Here is a 22,975-nt window from a genome sequence, read left to right on the forward strand (position 1 = left end):
ACAAACATTGCACCTGTCCAATTTTGAGTCATTTAAAAACTCACTCATACTGATGGTCATGCCTAGCATGTCTACTGTAAGAATCCTGTTATGTCATGCCTACCATGTCTACTATAACATCTCACTCATACTGATGGCTCTGCTCAATCGTCACAACAGACTTGATAAGAATAGCTGGGCGAGCATTTCTATAAACTTGTATCTTATCTTCTAGAGTATGCAAAACTGAGGTTTTTCTTTATTTAATAATATTTATTGTGGTTGTGTATGTACAATTAGATGAATGTGGTGTACGAAGTAAACAATATTGATAAAAGCACACCGTAGGTACTTTGTGTCTTTATAAACAACCTGACTTGATATATGGAATAATAATATTCATCAAGCTCAGTCACCAAAAAATGAGGGTATTAGGGATGATGATTGACCCAAAATCTCTCTCTGAGACTCGTACTCCCCATCCATAATCATCATCCCTCATAATCTTATCTTATATCTTCTAATGTTACAAGGATCCCTAAAAGAGCTATCAACTATTGCAATTACTACAAACCTAGCCATTACCCCCTCAAGCAGAACTATTATGCTAACCAGTTCCATCTCTCATCAACTATTACTATCTATCACACTACATATACTTTCAATATGAATACCAATCTCCGGAATCATCCTGAACATCGCTCAATCAAACAAAGACATTGAATCTCATCAATTTACCATCAAATTTAGCTATCAACGGTGCAATACCAATCAATAAAAGTAACAACTACAATTACCCATTCAACATCCGGAAATTGAATTCAAACCGAAGTATCCAAAATAACATCAACAACCAAAACAAACAGAGTATCACACAAAATATCCAAAGAATCCCAATCCATCATCACTCTCCTCGCCCTCCCAACATATTTTACAAAAAGTCCTCTCATCCGTAGACACAAGAGAGAGTTCATAGGAAAATGAAAGAACACACTTACTCCTTCTGTCGCTGCATCCTACTCCGAGTCCCCTGACTCACACTCTGAGTCAGGCTCCGAGTCAAACGTCTGGTTGGCCTTGGAGGTGGTGTAACTTGATCATCTCTCTCCGGCTCAGTCCCCATCTCCTGATTAGCTTTCCCTGGCACGTCAGACTCAGGATTACAATGATGGATCTGGGCATTGGCTGAGTAGGATTGGCCTCAGAATCGACCGCAAAACCGGTTGCAGGCTGAGTTGCTCCATCGAATATAGCTCGGCCAATCTTACCTGTAACAGGACAAAGAGCATCCAATACCGTAAAATGCATAGGCTCCCCCCTCATGCCATGGATGAGCAGCCAATTAACGAACCATGAATCTTGTATCTGCAGGGAGAGTGATGGATTGAAAACCAATTCTTCTTACACCGGAAACGAGAAATCGATCAGCAACAACAGCAACACCCTGATGCACTTCAAATGGTCCATACTTTGGATGATAGGCATACAAAACCCAATCATCATCGCAGATTCAACACAGGAGGAGGACGAATTCTTTGCGAACAAATCTCTATGCATTCCATCCTCATGCATACTAGAATCCCCGTCTCTCATTCTCTTTGCAACACCAGCCATGTTACATCCCCCCTGCTCAACTCTAAGCTCTGGTCTCAAAAATAAATTCCCAGTATCTTGATTAATCGGAGAAGGCTTGGGCTGCTTGAAGATATGAATCAACCTTTCAACCGGAGAACCGACCAAAAGCTCATTCACAACCCCTGGTGGACCACCCTGCTGCAAAAATTCCTCAACCTTCACATCAATATTATGTTGAAGATCCTTCAAATACCAAGCAAAACTCTCTTCGAAAGTTGTAGATTCACATCCCTGTGGAAAAGCGATGTCATAAGGAAATCAACTAACAATATATTCATAAGGATACCAGTGAATGCGGGGCTCAATATCAACCTCAATCTAAACCTCAGAAACTTAGGGCTTCCCCTTTCGATCAATTTTCTTCTATTCATCAGCCATATGGAGAAAGTAGTTTTAATCCTAAGAAAAAGAAGATTGAAATCCCACCGGATTGTGAACAGGCATTTATATACATAAGGAACATTTGGAATTCGATCGTCTCTCCAACAAATTGCACCGATTACCAAAGATCAATCTTCTCATCGCTGAAGTATCCTTCTATTTCCCCGTCGTTTCAAATCTCCCGCGTATAGGCCATCACAACATATAGGAGCCATAATTCTTTAAAGTTTAACTTCTTTCCTAACGGATTCCATTTTTTGCCAGATGGAGACTGGTGGAGAAACCTTATCACACTCGTCGTTTCAAACTAGGGGCCTTTTCATACTACTTAGATGCACACATGCATCACACGCACACCTAAAATTAAAAAACCTCCTAATCTGACTGAAACTAACCAATTAGCTGACTGGTGGAATGAAGCTAACCAAGATGATTCCCGGTGCTCTTCACAATCTGCTAGCACGTGCAAAGCCAAAAATTCTATATGGATGTTTAGTAAGTATGCATACCATCCTACTGCGACCCATAGCACCAATCTAGGATGGTCAAACATGACCTCAACAAGGTTGAAAATGAGGTATGCATCTCAAAACATCAGATACTATATGACACTCTTGATAAGGACACAACACTATCCAATACCCTTAAAATATATGCTTGGTATTTTTGTACTAACTTTTTGCAGGGCTACCCTCCAAGAACCATTTTCCAACAACCAAAAACACAAGCAATCTCACCATTAGCGTATGTGGATAAAATTATAAAAGGCCTATATTGGAACCATCTCATTGGCCAGAATTACAAACAAAAAGCTGCGTCAAAACGACAGCGCCATGTACAAAGTTAAAAATTACTATAAAATGGTAACTATGACTACTCCATCTTTTACTTACATTGCTGCTAACAAAATAGCGCATAGCTTGGAATTTTATGACAGTCGTTATCCAAGGTGTCGTTAGCCATCGAAGATCAAGACCAATGAAACAATATCATTGGAGACTGTTATATACACAAGTACAAGCAATTTAGTTTATATTATTATTCAACCATAAGCATCAAAATTTTAGATTCCCATTCTAATCACGACAAGCCTCAACATACACCGGTGAACAAAATTCAAATTAAAGCCTGTCTTTTTTATATCCCATTTGAATCAAATACCATTACCTACATCACTACCAGTGAACATAACCTCCATTTCCTCTTCTTTCTCGTGTATCAAATTATCAATCTCATGGCTTCTTCATCCAACTCAAATCCAAACTCCATTGATAGTCTGGTGCATAAAATGAATTCAACTCTAAATATTCCTGAGGATTTGTTCTCAAAAGTCTTCATCAATCCTGAAAATATCAAAACCAAACAACCTCAAAACTGGAAATGGTTCTTTATTGGCAAGCTCTGCATCAACATATGCTTTCAAACCACCAAAGTAAACAATTTTATCAATGCAAATTGGGAAATGCAAAGTAGAATTGAAGTTGAAGTTTGGAACATGAGAAGAAATTTCTACATCCTCAGAACCACTCATGAAGAAGACTGCTCAACTTTAAGAAAAGGAGGCACTATAGGGTTTTTTGAGAAGCTTATGGTATTAGTAGGTGTTCCTTCCAATGGCCCTGAGCTGATTGATGAAGAACTTTTCTATAAGGTCGTGATCTGGCTTCTTATAAAGAGAATCCCAACTCATATCATTCCTGACATCAGAAATATAGTTAAACCAATTGGAGTTTACCAAGATGCAAAAAAACATATGGAAGGGATAGATTTGAAAAAACTTGGAGGTGAAACTAACAATCAATGTCACTAGATCCCTCAAGTTTGGAATTGAAGCTTTTGAAACTCCTACTCTTTCTCACTGGTTGGAATGTTCGTATGCTCTTAATGGCATTAAATTCTGTAAAGTTTGCAGAATTCTTGATCACCCAAGCCCACCTTGTCCTACACCACCAAACCAAAACCATCCTACTCACCAATCCTTACCAACCCCCCAACTAGATCCACCACCAAGAACACCACAACAAAAAATTGTTCAAGCTGGTAAAGATGTCATCTACATACCCTACTCTTATGCTGATGTTGCTGCTGAATTTGAAGCTAAAATTTGATATCAACCCAGTAACTTTTGTTTTATTAAGACTCAACCTCTGATGAGTGCCAAATAATGTATATATTTATCCCTTTTTGTTGGCATTTTAACTCATCTTTTGTGCAGTAATTCTACATTTTACCCCATATTCTGTATTTTCATTGTTTTCAAGAATAAATATTTTTATTAATTAATTTTGCATTTTTAGGTAATAAATAAAGTTCGGATGAGTCGCGGAGCGAAAAGAGCAGAAAAGTAGTGAAAAGCCGGGAGAAATTACGCAAGGAAGCCGCGAAGAATGGTGCGCACAACCTCATTTTCTACACACAAAAGCGCCTCCGTTCTCAGCCGTCAGATCAGTTCCCAGAAGCATCCGATGGTCGCTCCTTCATAGAGCATCAAAATCTGAAGTCTCTGCCAAGCACCACAGCGCTGAAATTTCAAGCCTTCAGATTAGATGGTAGTTGAATCCAACGGTCGCTCCCTTGCTGTGCATCAAAGTTTGATATCTCCGCCTTACACTACAACACCTAACCCCATCTAGAGCCGTTAACTTCGTTGTATCAAAAAAATCTGACGGTCGCTAAAAGCTTCACTTCACATCACCGTCCGATCTACCTACCAGCTTCGCATCCAGTGACTCAGCATCGCATAACATCAAACTCGATACGCCCGCCTAACACCCTAGCAACCGAACCTATACCACCCACCCAAACGCACCCTTCTCCCATTCTATCGAGCCACTCTTCCATCACCCTCACCCCGTCTGCAACCACCATACCCTGCCGCACCACCATCACCACCACCTTCTTCCCTGTCGTCACCACCCCTCCTGCAACATCCACCAAATCACCAACTCTCCACAACAACCACAACCCATCACTACTATCATCACCCCTATCACCTATTAATCTATTTCAACAACTCCACCATCCTCATCACTGTTAGGATTGGATTTGGTGAATTAGATTGATAGATGAAGCAATTGGAGGCGTGGATAGCAGCAGGAGCGTCAGAGGAAGAATGGGTCGTCGCACATGGGAGGAATTGTGCCATAAAATTAGTTAATTTGCAAAACCTAATTTCACTGATTTTGGGGGAAAATGGGGGAAAACCTAATTATGTGTAATGGGTATAAATTGATGTTGTGTGAAGTATTAGAAGGACACTGTATACCTCTCTGGACTAGCCAGTAGAGAATTTGCTACAATTTTTATGAACTTCAAATTTTAGTTGCTTGTCAGTTGAAAGTTGCAATTTGCTTCTGTTGTAGTTATCTGATATGCTGCAATTTGTGTTTAAATTATCTCATATGATGTATGTATGTTGCCAATACATGGTTAGCATGAGCTAATCAACTTCAGGCCAAGGCTCAGTGAAGCCTTGTGCACTGTCAAGTGTAATTGAGCTAGGATAGTTCTTCCCTGTATGTTTTTGATTGTGCAAATGAGAGATGCCAATGCTCATAGAGCCTGTGATTGGCTGTACTGTCAAAAGACAGCCAATGCTAGGGGTAGACTAGTGAGCAAGTTGGTGTTCTTCCATTTCTAGTTGTATGCTTAGGAATGAACATAACCTAGAAACATGCCACTTGATTAGGACACAAGGTGGATCATAAGCCTTGGCTTACCCACCACTTCTCTTTCAGTCAATTATAATTTCAGTCCTGTGTGTTTGCTTCCTGATCAGTTATTTTCTTCAGTTACTTTCTTGCCTTTCATTTCTTGCACTTTGTAGCTACTGTGCACTGAAGTCAGTGCACTGAACTCACCCTGCCCTTGGCTTCCAAGCCTTGGTTATTTGCTGCTTCTTTTAGCTGTTTCTTTGCTGCTTTACTTTCCAAGCCTTGGTTCATATCATTTACATGTTTTGCTCACTGCCTTAGTGCATTGCCACTCTTATTAGCCTAGGAAAACTTCTTATATGCTCCTCTCCCTGTGGACAAACCCCTACTCACCCTTTTATTACAAATCTTGACCTTGTATACTTGCAAGTGTATTGTGTGCATCTTAAAACCACACCAAGTTTTTGGCGCCGCTGCCGGGGAGCTGGCTGCCATATTTTTGAAGTTTTCAGAGTCTGCTGCTGTTGTTGGCCCTGCCAAGTTGCTGCTGTTGCTGTTGCTTGCTGCCAACTGAAGCTGCTGCTGCTGCTGCAAGTGTTGCTGAAGCTGCTGAGAAGCTGCTGCTGCCAAGCTGTTGCTGTTGCCAAGCTTGCTGCCAACTTGCTGCCAACTGCTGCCAACTGAAGCTGCCAAGCTGCTGCCAGGCCTGCTGCCAACCTCTTCTGCTGGGCTTGTGCAACAATCTCTGAACTGGGCTTGAACCAACTGAGCTGGGCTCAGTAACCTCAACTTCTGCTGGGCTTGCAACTTCTGCTCTTGGGCTTGCAACTTCAGCTGGGCTCCGTTGCTGCTGCTGCTGGGCTCTGCTACACCTGTTGCTGCTGGGTTTGGACGTGAGCTGCTAGGACGATCCTAAAGCCCAACTGGGCTGTGCAACTAAAAGGGGACTAAAAGCCTATTTTTGGGCTTCCCTCCAAAAACAAGTAAGCCTAAACCATGAGTTAACCCACTTGGGCCTCATTTAAATTCAAATTTGGGCTTGTAATAATTTATTTAATTATTTATTTGGGTTTGTAATAATTTTTATTTTTCTTTTTCTTTTTTTTTTATATTTGGGATTGTAATAATTTTTTTTTTGTTTTTCTTTATTTTTCTCTTTATTTTTCTTTTTTCTTTTATGGGTTTGTTTTAATTATTATTATTGTTTTTATTTTCTTTTGTGAGTTGTGATAATTTATGCTAGGTTTAGTTCAAAAAAAAAAAATTTCAAAACCCAAAATTTTTAAACCAAAACAAAACCCCTTCTTTAAACCAAAACCCATTCAAAACCAAATTTTCATAACCCTTGGGCCAAATTGTTTCCGATTGCTCTGTCTGACCAACATGTAGTTAAGGTACCTACTAGGACATGATTGTGACCTACAGAGACCAGACAAACAGACTTGTTAGAATTAACCCAGACGAACCCATCGAAATTCTAAGTTCTGAGGGAGACAGTCCAGATCAACCAGAAACAATGGGAGAACCACGTACCCTCAAGGATTATATGTACCCAACTAGAGCCAGTCAACCTTCTTGTATTTTGCTGCCCGAGGCTAATGGCCATTATGAGCTGAAATCTAGCACAATACAGATGCTTCCTATTTTTAGAGGTGTTGAGAATGAAAACCTTTACCACCACGTGAGAGAATTCGAGGAAATTTGTGGAACTCTGCGTTTCACTCAAATGACCGACGAAACCCTGAAGTTAAGGCTTTTTCCTTTTTCCCTGAAAGATAATGCAAAGGCCTGGCTCTATGCTTTACAGCCTCAATCCATCATGACATGGGATGACCTCACAAAGGAGTTTTTCAAAAAGTTTTTCCCGAACCACAAGACTGCGACAATTCGTCAAAGTCTGAATAACTTTGTGCAATTAGAAGGTGAGACCTTAGCTAGATACCTGGAGAGATTCAATGAATTATTGCTCCAATGTCCCCATCATGGTTTTGAAAAATGGAGACTTGTGCAAATTTTGTATGAAGGTCTAGATGTGTCCACCCGAACAACGGTTGAGTCGATGTGTAATGGTCTATTCGTAGATAAAACTGCTGACGCGTCTTGGGACTTCTTGATTGAAGTAGCTGAAAAGACGCAACAGTGGGAATCCATCCGTGAAACCAGAAAGACTACATCCGAAGCAAAGGCTTTTAGGATTGAAGCGGATTTTGAGGGTAGAGCAAACATGGCATCAATAGTTAGGAGATTAGAAGAGTTAGAACTACATAAAAATTCAAAACCTTCCACCACTACTCTCCGAGAACATGTCGCTTCATCTATTTGTGCTGCTTGTAACGACCCCAACCATCAATTCCAAAATTGTCCAGATTTGCTTGCAGTCCAGGAGTCTAGGCTTGAACAGGCACATGCCATGTTTCAAAAACCAGAGCATAACCCTTATTCACAGACTTACAATCCCAGGATGGAGAAACCACCCTAACTTTTCATGTCAAAAGGGCCCACTCAAGGAGGACCATCTCAACCCAATCAGAGCTATCAAAACAATCAGGGATATCAGAACAATCAAGGTTATCAACACCCGAGAAACCCTCAGCAACAATCAAACTCTCAACAACAATCATATCCTCAGCACAATACAGACAAGAGATTGTCCACCTTAGAGGAAATGTTCCAGAGTTTGATGCAAAGTCAGAAAAATCTAGATCAAAAGATGGATCAAATATGTGAGAGAGAAAAGGGTAAACTTCCGAGCCAACCCCAACAAAATCCAAAGAGGATATTTCAAACAGGCACAATCCTGCACTGAAACCTCACCTGATCAAATCCATGCCATTACCACCCTCCGAAGTGGTAAAGTCATCGAGAACAACGTAGGCGAACCTAATGAGTCTGATACAAATTCCACGTTGTCTCCACAACCCCAGAAAACCAAAGAATCTGAGCAAGTTGGAAAATCTGACAATTCTACTGCTGTGAATGTCCCTTTGCCAACTCATCTTCCTGTTGCTCCATTTCCTCAAAGATTGATCTATCAACAGAAAAGTACCCATTACAATGAGATATTAGATCTGTTCAAGAGAGTCAACATCAACATTCCTTTTCTTGAAGCAATCAAGCAAATCCCTGCTTATGCTAAATTCCTCAAAGACTTGTGCACTCAAAAGCGCAAGCTCAATGTGCAAAAACGTGCTTTCTTAGCTGAGCAGGTGAGTTCCATCATTCTGAACAAAACGCCACCCAAGTTTAGGGATCCAGGATGTCCAACAATTTCTTGCACTATAGGAGAACACACGGTCAATAAAGCGTTATTAGACCTAGGTGCAAGTGTTAACCTACTGCCATATTCTGTTTATGAGCAGTTAGGTCTTGGGGAGTTGAAACCAACATCTATCACTCTACAACTGGCAGACCGATCTGTCAAGATTCCTCGTGGAGTGGTCGAAGATGTTTTGATCAAGGTTGACAAATTCTATTTTCCCGTAGACTTCATTGTCTTAGACACTCAACCTGTACAAAACCCAGACTGTCACATTCCTGTCATCTTAGGACGTCCTTTCTTGGCTACGTCCAACGCGATCATCAACTGTCGGAATGGAGTGTTAAAACTGTCTTTTGGTAACATGACGGTAGAATTGAATGTGTTCGATATTAGTCAACAACCTGTGAATCTTGATGATGATGATGTACATGAAGTTAATATGATTGAAGGATTAATGCAAGATTCGTTGACTAACATTCTATCCGTTGACCCCTTTCAAGCATGTATGGAGAACTTTAACCCTGATTTCTATGATGATGCATACTGTAGTGACGTCCTATCTCTGCTCGAATCTGTACCTCAAATGGACGTCACTGAAAGGAAATATGAAGTGGAACAACCCCTATTCTTGATTCCAAGCTATTCCATCCATTGTTGAGCCACCCAAGCTTGAATTGAAAACATTGCCTAGTACGTTGAAGTACGCATTCCTAGGTTCTTCTGATACTTTACCTGTCATTATTTCATCATGTTTAGACACGGAACAGGAAAGTAAGCTTTTAGAAGTACTTAAGGAACACAAAGAGGCCTTAGGATGGACCATCTCAGATCTCAAAGGAATTAGTCCCACCATTTGCATGCACCACATTAACCTTGAAGAGAATGCCAAACCATCGAGGGAAATGCAAAGGAGACTTAACCCTAACATGAGAGATGTAGTCAAAGGAGAGATCCTGAAACTACTGATGCGGGTATCATATACCCAATTCCCGATAGCAAATGGGTTAGTCCCATTCAAGTTGTGCCTAAGAAGTCAGGCATTACTGTTGTTCAGAACGACAAGAATGAATTAGTCCCTACTCGTACAATCACAGGATGGCGAGTATGCATCGACTACAGGAAGTTGAACACAGTAACAAGGAAGGATCACTTCCCGCTCCCTTTCATTGACCAAATGCTAGAACGTGTGTCTGGACACAGTCACTACTGTTTTCTAGATGGCTTTTCCGGTTATAACCAAATTCACATTGCTCCGGAAGATCAGGAAAAAACTACATTCACGTGTCCATTTGGGACGTTTGCTTATAGACGTATGCCCTTCGGGTTGTGTAATGCACCTGCTACTTTTCAGCGTTGCATGATGAGCATTTTTTCTGACATGATAGATAGTTTTCTCGAGATCTTTATGGATGATTTCTCTGTTTTTGGTTCCTCGTTTGACGATGTTTGAAGCATCTTGCCCTCGTGATATCCAGATGTAAAGAAAAGAACCTTGTTCTAAATTGGGAAAAATGCCATTTTATGGTGAATTCAGGAATAGTTCTAGGACACATCATCTCAGAGAAAGGAATTGAAGTGGATAAAGCTAAAGTTGACCTCATTCAACATCTACCACAACCTTGCTCTGTGAAGGAGATCAGATCATTTCTAGGTCATGCTGGTTTTTACCGGCGATTCATCAAAGATTTCAGCAAAATCTCCAGACCTCTGTGCAGTCTTCTCTCCAAAGATGTTGCCTTCAATTTCGATGCTGCTGTGTGAAGGCATGGGAGGAATTAAAAACCCTTCTCACCACCGCTCCTATAGTCCGACCACCCGATTGGAAGCTTCCGTTCGAACTTATGTGTGATGCCTCTGATTATGCTGTTGGTGCTGTTTTAGGACAGCGAGTTGATAGACTACCATATGTGATATACTATGCTAGCAAAACCCTTAATGATGCCCAACTCAATTATTCAACTACCGAGAAGGAATTGCTTGCCGTCGTTTTCGCATTAGACAAGTTTAGATCTTATCTGATAGGGTCTAAGATCATCATATACACAGACCATGCGGCTTTGAAGTATCTTCTTTCCAAGAAGGATGCTAAAGCTCGCCTTATTCGATGGATACTCTTATTACAGGAATTCGATCTCGAAATCCGTGATAAGAAAGGTTGTGAGAATGTGGTTGCTGATCATTTGTCTAGATTAACTTTAGAGTCTATTGATGAATGTGAGCTGATTAGAGAATCATTCCCAGATGAACAGCTGATGTCTATCTCAGACCTTCCTTGGTTTGCTGATATTGTTAACTACCTCGCTACAGGTAGGATGCCCTCACGTTGGTCGAGACAAGACCGCTCTAAATTCCTGGCTGAAGTCAAACATTTCCTTTGGGATGACCCATATTTGTTCAAGTACTGTCCAGACCAAATCATTAGGAGATGTGTCCCCAACACTGAACAGAAAGATGTGATATCTTTCTGTCATGACCAAGCATGTGGAGGCCATTTCAGTGCCAAGAAAACCGCTGCAAAGATCTTGCAGTGTGGATTCTATTGGCCATCATTGTTCAAGGATTGCCATGATTATTGTGTTGCTTGTGAACGCTGTCAAAAGCTAGGAAGCATTTCGAGGAGAAACATGATGCCATTGAACCCCATTTTGATTGTGGAGATTTTTGATGTTTGGGGGATAGACTTCATGGGTCCATTTCCCATGTCTGACAGCAAGTTGTACATCCTAGTCGCAGTTGATTACGTTTCTAAGTGGGTAGAAGCCATAGCAACCAGAACAAATGACCACAAGGTGGTACTTTCATTTCTAAAGGAGAACATATTTTCACGTTTTGGTACCCCTAGAGCTATCATCAGTGACGGCGGTTCACATTTTCGTAACAAGTACTTTGAGTCTTTAGTACGCAAGTATGGCATAACTCACAAGGTTGCTACTCCGTACCACCCTCAGACTAGTGGACAAGTGGAAGTGTCTAATAGGGAAATTAAGCACATTCTGGAGAAGACGGTCAACCCGTCCAGGAAAGATTGGTCATTGAGATTGAATGATGCTTTATGGGCCTATAGAACAGCTTATAAGACACCAATTGGCATGTCCCCCTATCGTCTAGTGTATGGAAAGCCGTGCCATCTACCTGTGGAATTAGAACATCGTGCCTACTGGGCAATCAAAGAGCTGAACTTTTCTCTGGACGAAGCTGGAATTCAAAGGAAACTTCAACTCAACGAGTTGGAAGAATTGAGAAATGAGGCTTATGACAGTGCCAAGCTGTACAAGCAGAAGATGAAGATTTCATGACAAGCGTATTCTGCGCAAATCCTTCACTCCTGGTCAGAAAGTCTTGCTGTATGACTCCCGATTACATCTTTTTCCAGGAAAACTGCGTTCCAGATGGAAGGGTCCGTACCTAGTACGCACAGTTTTTCCTCATGGAGCTGTAGAGTTGGAGGATGTCTCCAACAAGAACGTTTTCAAAGTCAACGGGCAGAGATTAAAGCCATTCCTTGAGCCATTTCCACCCGACATTGAAACAACCGACCTGGAGGACCCAGTCTATGTGGACTAAACTGGTCCACTCTTTCCCTAAATAACCAAACAGTTTTCCAAATGTTTCCCTAAAAACCAAAATTTTTCGTTTTCCCATCAAAACCAAATTTGTCTTTTTCCCAACAAAACCAAATTTTCCAAAAAGTCCAATCCCATTAAAAACCAAATTTTCTTGTAGATAATGTGTTAGTTAAATTTCCTTTTGTGTATATTTTTGTGCTCATCCATTGTGACTGCTAATATGATGGATTTTTGCCTTGAAATAACGGAGTTTTAATCGAGCTACCACCGTACAATCGGGTATTCTCTCTCCTTTTACTCTACTCAGCATGTCCTCTTCATATGTTTTTAATTCTTTCCATATTTTGAAACATTGAGGACAATGTTTAGTTTAGGTTTGGGGGTATAGAGTAGATGCCACGATAATATGCTATAATTGAAAACGAACTCCTTCTTCTTTTGAAAAAATTGAAAAATTCCAAAAAAAATTAAAAATCAAAATTCAAAAAAAAATAAAAATGAAAAAAATCATAAAAATGGAGCTCATTTACCTTGAAATTGACTCTTGTGCAAATATGTATTTTATTAGGAGTCTTAGTCTAGATATTTAGGCACCCTGATTCTAGCACAATTCACATAGTGATAAGAAATTTGCACGCGCACGATCTACCAATACATGTATGGCCTCGATCTTCAAGGTGTTGATAGGAAGTTACGATTGCCAATCACTTTAGAATACTGAACGAAACTTGACTAGCTTGTTCTTTGGTTGGTTGGGATAGAAGTGGAGGTTACATTAAGAAAGACAACCATCGAATTTAACTGGGTGCATCAAAAAGGGCTACCTCTTGCAAAGTGTCATGTAATTTTTTTCCTTTTGTATATGTATCAAAAGTGTTTCCTTTCAAAAAAAAAAAAAAAAAAAAAAAAAAAAAAAAAAAAAAAAAAAAAAAAATACAAAAAAATCAAGTATTTTCAATTCCATCTCTCTTGTTCCAAAAATAAAAAGAGATGTCAATGTAAATAAGAGTCATGTAAATAGTCATTTTGTGTTTTTTGTTGTAAGCAAGGAGGGTGTATGCCATTGATGTACAACGCGAGAAATTGTGAAATACCTCCAACTCATTCACAATTCTCGTAAAGTCCGGACAGCTAGCTAGATTTCGACCTCAGTTCTTAGCCTGAGAAACTATCTCTTGGTGATTAGTAGTCATGACTTCAGATCTTTCTTTACACATGTGTAGATACACTTTACACTCTTATCACATGTCCTTATTTGTTATCAGTGCTAGGATTGTGCCTTCGATAGCTAGATTGACATCTCCATTTTGCTGTGAGCTTAAACTGTTTTGCACATGTCACGTTTGATGGAATCTGAGCTTATATTTTGACCTAGAACTTTGTAGGTACGTTCTAAGCAAACCTTCACGAGACTTCAACTCGTCCACTAGGGACACTTAGTGGTTTAAAAGGCTTAGTGCATACGCTAAATGCATTCGAGAGACCAGCGACAGTGGTATAGTTAGGATTTCCTTAGTTTTGTTTTACTTGAGGACAAGTAAAATTCAGGTTTGGGGGTATTTGATGAGTGCCAAATATGTATATATTATCCCTTTTTGTTGGCATTTTAACTCATCTTTTGTGCATTAATTCTACATTTTATCCCATATTCTGTATTTTCATTGTTTTCAAGAATAAATATTTTTATTAATTAATTTTGCATTTTTAGGTAATAAATAAAGTTCGGATGAGTCGCGGAGCGAAAAGAGCAGAAAAGTAGTGAAAAGCCGGGAGAAATTACGCAAGGAAGCCGCGAAGAATGGTGCGCACAACCTCATTTTCTACACACAAAAGCGCCTCCGTTCTCAGCCGTCAGATCAGTTCCCAGAAGCATCCGATGGTCGCTCCTTCATAGAGCATCAAAATCTGAAGTCTCTGCCAAGCACCACAGCGCTGAAATTCCAAGCCTTCAGATTAGATGGTAGTTGAATCCAACGGTCGCTCCCTTGCTGTGCATCAAAGTTTGATATCTCCGCCTTACACTACAACACCTAACCCCATCTAGAGCCGTTAACTTCGTTGTATCAAAAAAATCTGACGGTCGCTACAAGCTTCACTTCACATCACCGTCCGATCTACCTACCAGCTTCGCATCCAGTGACTCAGCATCGCAGAACATCAAACTCGATACGCCCGCCTAACACCCTAGCAACCGAACCTATACCACCCACCCAAACGCACCCTTCTCCCATTCTATCGAGCCACTCTTCCATCACCCTCACCCCGTCTGCAACCACCATACCCTGCCGCACCACCATCACCACCACCTTCTTCCCTGTCGTCACCACCCCTCCTGCAACAGCCACCAAATCACCAACTCTCCACAACAACCACAACCCATCACTACTATCATCACCCCTATCACCTATTAATCTATTTCAACAACTCCACCATCCTCATCACTGTTAGGATTGGATTTGGTGAATTAGATTGATAGATGAAGCAATTGGAGGCGTGGATAGCAGCAGGAGCGTCAGAGGAAGAATGGGTCGTCGCACATGGGAGGAATTGTGCCATAAAATTAGGTAATTTGCAAAACCTAATTTCACTGATTTTGGGGGAAAATGGGGGAAAACCTAATTATGTGTAATGGGTATAAATTGATGTTGTGTGAAGTATTAGAAGGACACTGTATACCTCTCTGGACTAGCCAGTAGAGAATTTGCTACAATTTTTATGAACTTCAAATTTTAGTTGCTTGTCAGTTGAAAGTTGCAATTTGCTTCTGTTGTAGTTATCTGATATGCTGCAATTTGTGTTTAAATTATCTCATATGATGTATGTATGTTGCCAATACATGGTTAGCATGAGCTAATCAACTTCAGGCCAAGGCTCAGTGAAGCCTTGTGCACTGTCAAGTGTAATTGAGCTAGGGTAGTTCTTCCCTGTATGTTTTTGATTGTGCAAATGAGAGATGCCAATGCTCATAGAGCCTGTGATTGGCTGTACTGTCAAAAGACAGCCAATGCTAGGGGTAGACTAGTGAGCAAGTTGGTGTTCTTCCATTTCTAGTTGTATGCTTAGGAATGAACATAACCTAGAAACATGCCACTTGATTAGGACACAAGGTGGATCATAAGCCTTGGCTTACCCACCACTTCTCTTTCAGTCAATTATAATTTCAGTCCTGTGTGTTTGCTTCCTGATCAGTTATTTTCTTCAGTTACTTTTCTTGCTTTTCATTTTCTTGCACTTTGTAGCTACTGTGCACTGAAGTCAGTGCACTGAACTCACCCTGCCCTTGGCTTCCAAGCCTTGGTTATTTGCTGCTTCTTTTAGCTGTTTCTTTGCTGCTTTACTTTCCAAGCCTTGGTTCATATCATTTACATGTTTTGCTCACTGCCTTAGTGCATTGCCACTCTTATTAGCCTAGGAAAACTTCTTATATGCTCCTCTCCCTGTGGACAAACCCCTACTCACCCTTTTATTACAAATCTTGACCTTGTATACTTGCAAGTGTATTGTGTGCATCTTAAAACCACACCAAGTTTTTGGCGCCGCTGCCGGGGAGCTGGCTGCCATATTTTTGAAGTTTTCAGAGTCTGCTGCTGTTGTTGGCCCTGCCAAGTTGCTGCTGTTGCTGTTGCTTGCTGCCAACTGAAGCTGCCTAGCTGCTGCTGCTGCTGCAAGTGTTGCTGAAGCTGCTGAGAAGCTGCTGCTGCCAAGCTGTTGTTGTTGCCAAGCTTGCTGCCAACTTGCTGCCAACTTGCTGCCAACTTGCTGCCAACTGCTGCCAACTGAAGCTGCCAAGCTGCTGCCAGGCCTGCTGCCAACCTCTTCTGCTGGGCTTGTGCAACAATCTCTGAACTGGGCTTGAACCAACTGAGCTGGGCTCAGTAACCTCAACTTCTGCTGGGCTTGCAACTTCTGCTCTTGGGCTTGCAACTTCAGCTGGGCTCCGTTGCTGCTGCTGCTGGGCTCTGCTACACCTGTTGCTGCTGGGCTTGGACGTGAGCTGCTAGGACGATCTTAAAGCCCAACTGGGCTGTGCAACTAAAAGGGGACTAAAAGCCTATTTTTGGGCTTCCCTCCAAAAACAAGTAAGCCTAAACCATGAGTTAACCCACTTGGGCCTCATTTAAATTCAAATTTGGGCTTGTAATAATTTATTTAATTATTTATTTGGGTTTGTAATAATTTTTATTTTTCTTTTTTTTTTTTTTATATTTGGGATTGTAATAATTTTTTTTTTTGTTTTTCTTTATTTTTCTTTTATTTTTCTTTTTCTTTTATGGGTTTGTTTAATTATTATTTTTTATTTCTTTTGTGAGTTGTGATAATTTATGCTAGGTTTAGTTCAAAAAAAAAAAATTTCAAAAACCCAAAATTTTTAAACCAAAAACAAAACCCCTTCTTTAAACCAAAACCCATTCAAAACCAAATTTTCATAACCCTTGGGCCAAATTGTTTCCGATTGCTCTGTCTGACCAACATGATAGTTAAGGTACCTACTAGGACATGATTGTGACCTACAGAGACCAGACAAACAGACTTGTTAGAATTAACCCAGACGAACCCATCGAAATTCTAAGTTCTGAGGGAGACAGTCCAGATCAACCAGAAACAATGGGAGAACCACGTACCCTCAAGGATTATATGTACCCAACTAGAGCCAGTCAACCTTCTTGTATTTTGCTGCCCGAGGCTAATGGCCATTATGAGCTGAAATCTAGCACAATACAGATGCTTCCTATTTTTAGAGGTGTTGAGAATGAAAACCTTTACCACCACGTGAGAGAATTCGAGGAAATTTGTGGAACTCTGCGTTTCACTCAAATGACCGACGAAACCCTGAAGTTAAGGCTTTTTCCTTTTTCCCTGAAAGATAATGCAAAGGCCTGGCTCTATGCTTTACAGCCTCAATCCATCATGACATGGGATGACCTCACAAAGGAGTTTTTCAAAAAGTTTTTCCCGAACCACAAGACTGCGACAATTCGTCAAAGTCTGAATAACTTTGTGCAATTAGAAGGTGAGACCTAGCTAGTAGATACCTGGAGAGATTCAATGAATTATTGCTCCAATGTCCCCATCATGGTTTTTTGAAAAATGGAGACTTGTGCAAATTTTGTATGAAGGTCTAGATGTGTCCACCCGAACAACGGTTGAGTCGATGTGTAATGGTCTATTCGTAGATAAAACTGCTGACGCGTCTTGGGACTTCTTGATTGAAGTAGCTGAAAAGACGCAACAGTGGGAATCCATCCGTGAAACCAGAAAGACTACATCCGAAGCAAAGGCTTTTAGGATTGAAGCGGATTTTGAGGGTAGAGCAAACATGGCATCAATAGTTAGGAGATTAGAAGAGTTAGAACTACATAAAAATTCAAAACCTTCCACCACTACTCTCCGAGAACATGTCGCTTCATCTATTTGTGCTGCTTGTAACGACCCCAACCATCAATTCCAAAATTGTCCAGATTTGCTTGCAGTCCAGGAGTCTAGGCTTGAACAGGCACATGCCATGTTTCAAAACCAGAGCATAACCCTTATTCACAGACCTACAATCCAGGATGGAGAAACCACCCTAACTTTTCATGGTCAAAAGGCCCACTCAAGGAGGACCATCTCAACCCAATCAGAGCTATCAAAACAATCAGGGATATCAGAACAATCAAGGTTATCAACACCCGAGAAACCCTCACAACAATCAAACTCTCAACAACAATCATATCCTCACACAATACGACAAGAGATTCCACCTTAGAGGAAATGTTCCAGAGTTTGATGCAAAGTCAGAAAAATCTAGATCAAAAGATGGATCAAATATGTGAGAGAGAAAAGGGTAAACTTCCGAGCCAACCCCAACAAAATCCAAAGAGGATATTTCAAACAGGCACAACATCCTGCACTGAAACCTCACCTGATCAAATCCATGCCATTACCACCCTCCGAAGTGGTAAAGTCATCGAGAACAACGTAGGCGAACCTAATGAGTCTGATACAAATTCCACGTTGTCTCCACAACCCCAGAAAACCAAAGAATCTGAGCAAGTTGGAAAATCTGACAATTCTACTGCTGTGAATGTCCCTTTGCCAACTCATCTTCCTGTTGCTCCATTTCCTCAAAGATTGATCTATCAACAGAAAAGTACCCATTACAATGAGATGTTAGATCTGTTCAAGAGAGTCAACATCAACATTCCTTTTCTTGAAGCAATCAAGCAAATCCCTGCTTATGCCAAATTCCTCAAAGACTTGTGCACTCAAAAGCGCAAGCTCAATGTGCAAAAACGTGCTTTCTTAGCTGAGCAGGTGAGTTCCATCATTCTGAACAAAACTCCACCCAAGTTTAGGGATCCAGGATGTCCAACAATTTCTTGCACTATAGGAGAACACACGGTCAATAAAGCGTTATTAGACCTAGGTGCAAGTGTTAACCTACTGCCATATTCTGTTTATGAGCAGTTAGGTCTTGGGGAGTTGAAACCAACATCTATCACTCTACAACTGGCAGACCGATCTGTCAAGATTCCTCGTGGAGTGGTCGAAGATGTTTTGATCAAGGTTGACAAATTCTATTTTCCCGTAGACTTCATTGTCTTAGACACTCAACCTGTACAAAACCCAGACTGTCACATTCCTGTCATCTTAGGACGTCCTTTCTTGGCTACGTCCAACGCGATCATCAACTGTCGGAATGGAGTGTTAAAACTGTCTTTTGGTAACATGACGGTAGAATTGAATGTGTTCGATATTAGTCAACAACCTGTGAATCTTGATGATGATGATGTACATGAAGTTAATATGATTGAAGGATTAATGCAAGATTCGTTGACTAACATTCTATCCGTGACCCCTTTCAAGCATGTATGGAGAACTTTAACCCTGATTTCTATGATGATGCATACTGTAGTGACGTCCTATCTCTGCTCGAATCTGTACCTCAAATGGACGTCACTGAAAGGAAATATGAAGTGGAACAACCCCTTTCTCTGATTCCAAGCTATTCCATCCATTGTTGAGCCACCCAAGCTTGAATTGAAAACATTGCCTAGTACGTTGAAGTACGCATTCCTAGGTTCTTCTGATACTTTACCTGTCATTATTTCATCATGTTTAGACACGGAACAGGAAAGTAAGCTTTTAGAAGTACTTAAGGAACACAAAGAGGCCTTAGGATGGACCATCTCAGATCTCAAAGGAATTAGTCCCACCATTTGCATGCACCACATTAACCTTGAAGAGAATGCCAAACCATCGAGGGAAATGCAAAGGAGACTTAACCCTAACATGAGAGATGTAGTCAAAGGAGAGATCCTGAAACTACTTGATGCGGGTATCATATACCCAATTCCCGATAGCAAATGGGTTAGTCCCATTCAAGTTGTGCCTAAGAAGTCAGGCATTACTGTTGTTCAGAACGACAAGAATGAATTAGTCCCTACTCGTACAATCACAGGATGGCGAGTATGCATCGACTACAGGAAGTTGAACACAGTAACAAGGAAGGATCACTTCCCGCTCCCTTTCATTGACCAAATGCTAGAACGTGTGTCTGGACACAGTCACTACTGTTTTCTAGATGGCTTTTCCGGTTATAACCAAATTCACATTGCTCCGGAAGATCAGGAAAAAACTACATTCACGTGTCCATTTGGGACGTTTGCTTATAGACGTATGCCCTTCGGGTTGTGTAATGCACCTGCTACTTTTCAGCGTTGCATGATGAGCATTTTTTCTGACATGATAGATAGTTTTCTCGAGATCTTTATGGATGATTTCTCTGTTTTTGGTTCCTCGTTTGACGATGTTTGAAGCATCTTGCCCTCGTGATATCCAGATGTAAAGAAAAGAACCTTGTTCTAAATTGGGAAAAATGCCATTTTATGGTGAATTCAGGAATAGTTCTAGGACACATCATCTCAGAGAAAGGAATTGAAGTGGATAAAGCTAAAGTTGACCTCATTCAACATCTACCACAACCTTGCTCTGTGAAGGAGATCAGATCATTTCTAGGTCATGCTGGTTTTTACCGGCGATTCATCAAAGATTTCAGCAAAATCTCCAGACCTCTGTGCAGTCTTCTCTCCAAAGATGTTGCCTTCAATTTCGATGCTGCTGTGTGAAGGCATGGGAGGAATTAAAAACCCTTCTCACCACCGCTCCTATAGTCCGACCACCCGATTGGAAGCTTCCGTTCGAACTTATGTGTGATGCCTCTGATTATGCTGTTGGTGCTGTTTTAGGACAGCGAGTTGATAGACTACCATATGTGATATACTATGCTAGCAAAACCCTTAATGATGCCCAACTCAATTATTCAACTACCGAGAAGGAATTGCTTGCCGTCGTTTTCGCATTAGACAAGTTTAGATCTTATCTGATAGGGTCTAAGATCATCATATACACAGACCATGCGGCTTTGAAGTATCTTCTTTCCAAGAAGGATGCTAAAGCTCGCCTTATTCGATGGATACTCTTATTACAGGAATTCGATCTCGAAATCCGTGATAAGAAAGGTTGTGAGAATGTGGTTGCTGATCATTTGTCTAGATTAACTTTAGAGTCTATTGATGAATCTGAGCTGATTAGAGAATCATTCCCAGATGAACAGCTGATGTCTATCTCAGACCTTCCTTGGTTTGCTGATATTGTTAACTACCTCGCTACAGGTAGGATGCCCTCACGTTGGTCGAGACAAGACCGCTCTAAATTCCTGGCTGAAGTCAAACATTTCCTTTGGGATGACCCATATTTGTTAAGTACTGTCCAGACCAAATCATTAGGAGATGTGTCCCCAACACTGAACAGAAAGATGTGATATCTTTCTGTCATGACCAAGCATGTGGAGGCCATTTCAGTGCCAAGAAAACCGCTGCAAAGATCTTGCAGTGTGGATTCTATTGGCCATCATTGTTCAAGGATTGCCATGATTATTGTGTTGCTTGTGAACGCTGTCAAAAGCTAGGAAGCATTTCGAGGAGAAACATGATGCCATTGAACCCCATTTTGATTGTGGAGATTTTTGATGTTTGGGGGATAGACTTCATGGGTCCATTTCCCATGTCTGACAGCAAGTTGTACATCCTAGTCGCAGTTGATTACGTTTCTAAGTGGGTAGAAGCCATAGCAACCAGAACAAATGACCACAAGGTGGTACTTTCATTTCTAAAGGAGAACATTTTCACGTTTTGGTACCCCTAGAGCTATCATCAGTGACGGCGGTTCACATTTTCGTAACAAGTACTTTGAGTCTTTAGTACGCAAGTATGGCATAACTCACAAGGTTGCTACTCCGTACCACCCTCAGACTAGTGGACAAGTGGAAGTGTCTAATAGGGAAATTAAGCACATTCTGGAGAAGACGGTCAACCCGTCCAGGAAAGATTGGTCATTGAGATTGAATGATGCTTTGTGGGCCTATAGAACAGCTTATAAGACACCAATTGGCATGTCCCCCTATCGTCTAGTGTATGGAAAGCCGTGCCATCTACCTGTGGAATTAGAACATCGTGCCTACTGGGCAATCAAAGAGCTGAACTTTTCTCTGGACGAAGCTGGAATTCAAAGGAAACTTCAACTCAACGAGTTGGAAGAATTGAGAAATGAGGCTTATGACAGTGCCAAGCTGTACAAGCAGAAAGATGAAGATGTTTCATGACAAGCGTATTCTGCGCAAATCCTTCACTCCTGGTCAGAAAGTCTTGCTGTATGACTCCCGATTACATCTTTTTCCAGGAAAACTGCGTTCCAGATGGAAGGGTCCGTACCTAGTACGCACAGTTTTTCCTCATGGAGCTGTAGAGTTGGAGGATGTCTCCAACAAGAACGTTTTCAAAGTCAACGGGCAGAGATTAAAGCCATTCCTTGAGCCATTTCCACCCGACATTGAAACAACCGACCTGGAGGACCCAGTCTATGTGGACTAAACTGGTCCACTCTTTCCCTAAATAACCAAAAAGTTTTCCAAATGTTTCCCTAAAAACCAAAATTTTTCGTTTTCCCATCAAAACCAAATGTTTTCCCAACAAAACCAAATTTTCCAAAAAGTCCAATCCCATTAAAAACCAAATTTTCTTGTAGATAATGTGTTAGTTAAATTTCCTTTTGTGTATATTTTGTGCTCATCCATTGTGACTGCTAATATGATGGATTTTTGCCTTGAAATAACGGAGTTTTAATCGAGCTACCACCGTACAATCGGGTATTCTCTCTCCTTTTACTCTACTCAGCATGTCCTTTCATATATTGTTTTAATTCTTTCCATATTTTGAAACATTGAGGACAATGTTTAGTTTAGGTTTGGGGGTATAGAGTAGATACCACGATAATATGCTATAATTGAAAACGAACTCCTTCTTTTTGAAAAAATTGAAAAATTCCAAAAAAAATTAAAAAATCAAAATTCAAAAAAAAATTAAAAAATGAAAAAAATCATAAAAATGGAGCTCATTTACCTTGAAATGTTGACTCTTGTGCAAATATGTATTTTTATTAGGAGTCTTAGTCTAGATATTTAG

The sequence above is a fragment of the Papaver somniferum genome, chromosome 2, assembly GCF_003573695.1.
Source record: "Papaver somniferum cultivar HN1 chromosome 2, ASM357369v1, whole genome shotgun sequence".
NCBI classification, from domain to species: Eukaryota; Viridiplantae; Streptophyta; class Magnoliopsida; order Ranunculales; family Papaveraceae; genus Papaver; species Papaver somniferum.